Below are 6,205 nucleotides of genomic sequence, written 5' to 3' on the forward strand. Positions count from 1 at the left end.
CAGTATTTAAATCAATTCTGTTGCGACTCTAATCCGCTTAGCAGACAAGTTCCTTGGACGCGTACAAGGGAGGGTGTCTGTAACATCCCGCAAGATTATAAAATTCCATAACTTGCAATTAGGAGTATGAAGCATGATTTAAACTTCGAATTAAATTTGGGTAGAATGGGATTAATTTAAGTAGGAAAATTATTTTGCTGTTATGTGAATATTTTAAAAAATTCATGACATTAGTAAAAAGGGGTAGAATTACAATTAATTATAATACAGGTAGGAATTTTAATTACTACCTAATGGGAACACGAATTAATAATTAATAGGTATATATTTTATGTGATAAAGGAACCTTTCTTAAAATAATAATTATTAATGTATTATATGAGATAGGTGACTCATTCAGAAGCTGTTTATTATGTCATGGTGGTTGTGGGTGCTCGTCTTAAATTAAAAATCGAAGCATATATAGGCTAGGAATATGTAAGGTACAACATACGATGAAATCCTAGATAATATTTGTGAACTACATGAAACTATATGGTTAAGTTAATTAGGGTCCAAAGTTCCCTTGGGCCACGGCCCAAATTTTGTATCCCAAGGGGATCAAGCCAGCCCTATATTTTCCTACTCATAACATTTAGCTTATCACTAAACAAATCTCCATGCCTAGCCTTGATTGGCCAAGAGTTGACACTTGTCCAACCTTATCCCTCCAACCCTTGCATGACCGCCACATAGGTCCTCATTTTCCTTGCATGTGTGACACATACTCCTCATCATTTTCAATTACAAGTCCGCCACCTGCACAAGCATAGGACACTTGGACTCTCTCTTCTTATTTTCGGCCCAGCCTTTCTCCTAACCAAGGAATTATTTCTTCATACATTGAAACTGGTCAGCTTTCCTTTATGCTTTAATCACACATATAATTGGTGCTGTTCTCATCCTCTCTAGGCCGTAGGTACTTAGAACAGAACACAAACAAGATTTGTATCCTTCCCTTTTCTCCATTAAACAGTGAACCACTAAGGCTAGAGCCCTCACCCCAAATTTCTATCTTATTCTCTCATTCTTACCAGGCCGTGTAAGTAGGAGCAAGGAGGTGAGGCACCTTCAATACTCTCCTGCTTCCTCTCTTCGTTTCGGCTGCACACCAACAAACAAAAGTGGTAAGACGCTTACCCTTCTGTTTTGTTCTCCCTTCGTAATCGAATCTGTTTAACCTTGGTTTTCTTTCGCTCCACTGCATGCCCTTGACCAGCCGTGGAAGGACTTCCCTTTCCTCTTGCATGCAACTGGATTCAAGCTCTTGGAGCTTAGGAAAAAGTAAGGGTCTGCTTCTTGATAGTTTGGGACCACTCGATGTATAGACAAAAGGTAACCACAATCGATTTCTTATTTTGTTCTCCTACCCTGTACGGCTGCATGTGAGAATAGGAAGTTAGTTTGTTGTCATTCTTAATTTTCTTGCTTCTACTTATTTAGACCGAATTGGACCTAACATCTGCACGCTCCAAGAGTTGTTTTTGAAAACTTGGGACTCTCACTGCTGTCAAGATTGGTGCAGTAACTTAAGTCAAACTTGTCATCCATATCCCGCTATTTATGCTCTCTGTACAGCGGTGATGCTAAGGCATACAAGTCTAATATAAATGAATGTTGTAAAGCTTGAATTATGAACCATTTTAATTCTGTTACCGTTGTCAGTTTAGAAAAATTAGTCAGGCTGCGCACGTACTGAAAAAAAATAAACAGAATGCTTTAGACCCCCCTCTTTAGCGCACACAGAACCTAGGGGAATTGATTATGTAAACCAGAAATTCCTTGAACACTTTTAATTGGTAAGAAACCGAACCTGTGTGAGTTGGAATGTTGGATTTAGTTGCTGTTAATGAAATTATAAATTAATGAGAAGCCAGAAAATTTGGTTATAGCCTTTAAATTGTTGGACTGTCCCTTTTAATTAGAATAAAAGAATTATGCAGCCTTGCATGAATTATGGATAAGTGGACAACATGTGTTGAGCCTCTCTTTAGCGCACCAAAGGCCATGTAACGTTGAAAATATGAATAAACATCCTTAGCCTTTTTATAATGTTGAAAACCGAATTTGCATGCATGTGTAAGTAACTTAGATTTTTGTCAATTAAGGACAACTGGTGAATTAACTCTATGACAGAAAATGTGTCTATTATATGAACTTTAAAACCGAATGGTAATGTGTAACACCCCGCAAAATTTGGGAAATTACATAACTTGAAACTAGGGGTGTGTAGCATGCTTGAAATTCGAATTAGACGTGTGTATGGAGTGGAATTTATGTAAGTTAGGAAAATTATTTTGTGTTGACAATATAAGTGAGTGTAGGTGTGGATTTTAAAAGATTCAAGATACTAGTTAAAAAGGGATAATATGGCATTTAATTACCATATAGGTAGGAACTCTAATTATTAAATTGTGGGTATATGAAATTACATACATTAATAAATGTATAATTAAAATGTATATATATATATATATATTACATGAAATGAGTGACTCATTAGGAAAATGATACTAGACACCTAGCCTTGTTATGCGTTGAGCATAGAAGTAAAGGAAAGGAAAATTTTAGTTACTAGTACTAGTGTCCTAAGTAATAAAATTTGCCACCCCATGCAGCCAATAAGGTGGAGGTAATCCCTTTGCATGTAATATTATTGGTTAAGTAGTGACACATGTCCACTTGTAGTCATCCTTATCCTTCTTTTCATACTTCCTAAGTGAAGAACAAACAATCAGGTTATTTGTTTGTGTCCTAAACCAAGTCAAGTCCACTCTCCATGTGCACAAGGCTAAGGGAATAAATGGGCTGAATGCCTAGTCTTTTAATTCAGAAGCAAATTTGAACATTCATCACACATCTCTGTCAAATTCTCTTGACCGTAAGCCTCTCTAGATGAACACCAAAACTTAATCAGTGTTCCCCTCCTCTCATCCACTCATTTACCCCACTAAAATCGTGAGCTCCATGAGATAAATCAACATGTGAGCCTCTGCCTTTTCCCCATTAGTTGGCCGAATGCAGAACCAAGGAGACTGCAACCTGAAACCGCCCTTTTCTTCTCCTTCTGTGTTCAACGGTATGTCTCCTTCAAGGAGATGAAAGTTTATTTTTGTTGTTTCCTGTCCTCTCTTCCTTAGACCGATTTGGACTAAGCTTTTCCCTTGTTGGAACATGGTTCTGATGTGAGGAAGTCGCACCACTCTTGCATGCAGTTGGGTTAGATTGGAGAGTGTTAATTGGTGAATTTCTCTTGTTCCATTTCTGCTGGACCTTGCAGCGTTGAACTGTTGGGTACTTGAAATCAGAATCTGAGTTGGGAACTTGAAAGGTAATTATTATTGGAATTAGGGATTGTCTTTTGGGATAGTATGAACGTTGAGCTTGCTGGTGTTTTTATCCATGTAGGCAGCATATTAACTTACTTATTAGTTCATGTCCAAATTAAGTAGATAGGCTTTGATAAATGGAAATGGTTCATAGATTTTAAATTCTGCTTTGGGAATGAGGTATTCATGTTATGTGCAATATTGGACAAAATTCTGTTTTGGTTAGATCATGTGCTAAAAGGTTGAGTTACATATAATATTTTGATGATGAATTCTTATGAAATCATGCTATATTTTATTGTGGAGCACCGTAATAATATGAGTTTTATATCTTGCATGGAACTGATTCATTCCTGGTACCCAAATTATTAAATGATCGAAAGCTTAATTCTTCAACAAGTACCGATTTTGTAATAGTAAACTGTGATTTATTTGATGATAAATGTGTAGAATCATGAGGATTGGATATTATGCTAATTAGGTGCTGTATAGATGAGTTTTACTTGAAAGTAATCTGATTGCAATTAGTCTATGTTCCTAAGCTTTTATTTTTAAAAAGAAGCACACCTTTAACCGTATGGGACTTGGTGAATGTAAGTTTTGTTAATTAAGTTGTGAGCTTGTGTTGTGGTGCAAGATAAAAATTGGAACTGCCTTGAGTTAGCAAAATAAATAAATAACCTTGTATGAGAGTAGATAGAAGTGGATAGCATGCTGAAAACAAAATGGATCACGCATAAGGGACATGGGCACTGTTTTGTTAGAGAAAGAATAATGAAATAAAATAAATAATAGAGAACTTTAGATGATGGTCTTAAAACCGAAATGCTTATCCTTGTGAGCTTGGGAAATAGTTTTTATATTGTTGGGCTGCCCCTTGATTAACAAAAATTAATACGGTTTTTCATGTATTAAAATTATATATACAGCATGCTTTTGAGACCTTACAGTGCACCTTAGGAGTAGAGGCCTTTAAATCCAAGGCTGGATATTATGAACTTGGAATTAGCCCATTTAATCTTGTTGAACTGTTTTATGAATTAGAAAGATTAATGGAGTGTTGCATGTGTTATACTTGTGAAGGCAGAATGCTAATGAATTAAGTGACCTTGCCATATAATGTCGAACATGTTAGGAAATTAAAAAGTTTAGGCCCTAGGTGATGACTATACAAACCGAATATGAATGTATTAGAAACCTTGGGATTTTACCACTCCTAACAGTTGGTAGAATAAAAGTCAAAACAGAAAAATAATTAGTACAAGAACTTGAAATCGGAATTGAAACCGAGCCTTGGGGTGTTGGTAATTTTGGGCAGCATGTAAATGGTCTATTAGCTTATGCCTAGGTCAAGTTAGTAGTGCTTTGTTGACCAAAAATAAATGTACTAAAGGAGGGTCTAAAAACCGTGCATGTTGTGTATAGAAACTTTTGGTTTGTCCCTGGCTAAGCCTATAAGAAATTAAAGTAAATCAGAAAATGAACTTAGGACGGGAAGTATAAATTCTGAATGGAATCTTGTGTTTTGTAAATAAATGGAAGTAAAGAAAACCTGTTTGGTATTTTGAATAGGTTCATAAACCTCAAGGATGCCGAATGGACTTGGGGGCTGTTTTTGATTAAAAATGCTAAAGACTCGAGTTATGTGTTAGGTGGTATTACCTAATGTGATTATTAACTAGTGTATGAAGTTGTGAATTGTTGCTCACATGTCCCTAATGATTATCCTGCTATTCATGATGAAACTATTCTGTCTATGGAAATGTTATGATGGTAACTCATTTATGAAAAGAAATGATGGCGTCCCAGTATGGCATCAAAAGTACATGAAGTATATGTTATGATGATGATGATGATATAAGCATGCACTTTACATCATACCGCATCTATTTTTCTGTTTTGTGTGTGACAGCATAGCTTGGCATACGTGCATAAATTTCATGTTGCTTTGGCTAGTAATAATATCTATATAAATATGCATACGATTGAGCACGCATCATATAGGCATACCTCGGTACCAGGGAAGGGGACACTTGGCTTCAGTCCGCATAGGTCCGCAGTTGGAATTCACCTTTATGGGAGCCATTATGGAATATCCACTGTGATGGTGCGCGCACGATGGTGCTATGAGCGCAATGAAAGGCGTTATATACGCATTATGATGAATATGGCATTATATACGCACTATGAAATGTTAGTACGCGCACGAAGGTTCTATGAGCGTAATGATGGCGTTATATGCGCACTATGATATGTTAACGGAAAATGAAATGTTGAGGTGACTGTTTACGATTTGTGCCTAGTTTAATATTGTTGCATTATTGGTTTTGCTATCACACTACTGAGATTTTTCTCACCCCTATGGGGCTGCTATTTTTATAAAATGGCAGGAGGACTCAAAAGCATATGAGGACATGGATTATTTGGATATTTGCTGCTAAATTCTCTTGTTTGGACTTGCTGCTGTAGCTGTTTTATTTGATGGATGACTGTATTATTTTGAGAAGTTTGGATTGACTGTTGAACTATGATTTTATTACTGCTTTAAGACTTTTAGGATCAGCAAGTACTTGGAAATAAATTTTAGAAACATTTTGCGAAAATAAATTTTGACGTATTGTTACATGCTGATTTTTAAACAGCTTTGCGAGCACTTTGCGAGTTGCGTTACAAAGGGAAAACGACCTCTGATTTACTATTATTTTATATGCACACGAAGCCCCGCGTGTCTAGTTTTTGATTATATAAACGTTACAAAATACTTTTGAAAAATTGATTTTATACGAATTTTTAAAGACAGCAAGGTCTGCCAGGAAAAATTATATTTTTAGCAAGTT

At 36.1% G+C, this 6,205-nt stretch overlaps 1 long non-coding RNA gene across 2 annotated transcripts; it reads left to right on the forward strand.

The window, feature by feature from the left end:
• The first annotated feature begins 786 nt into the window (after positions 1 to 786).
• Positions 787 to 5,986, forward strand: LOC133296540 (uncharacterized). Of its 2 annotated transcripts, XR_009749521.1 has the most exons (4): positions 787 to 1,166; positions 1,259 to 1,374; positions 5,373 to 5,646; positions 5,759 to 5,986. It is a non-coding gene; the product is annotated as an uncharacterized LOC133296540 (long non-coding RNA). The 2 variants fall into 2 exon arrangements; XR_009749520.1 differs by lacking the exon at positions 5,373 to 5,646 and having other exon boundaries at positions 792 to 1,166.
• The last annotated feature ends 219 nt before the right edge of the window (positions 5,987 to 6,205 follow it).

Source organism: Gastrolobium bilobum, unplaced genomic scaffold, assembly GCF_033153095.1.
Source record: "Gastrolobium bilobum isolate Gb01-03AN ecotype WA unplaced genomic scaffold, APGP_CSIRO_Gbil_v1 utg3798, whole genome shotgun sequence".
NCBI classification, from domain to species: Eukaryota; Viridiplantae; Streptophyta; class Magnoliopsida; order Fabales; family Fabaceae; genus Gastrolobium; species Gastrolobium bilobum.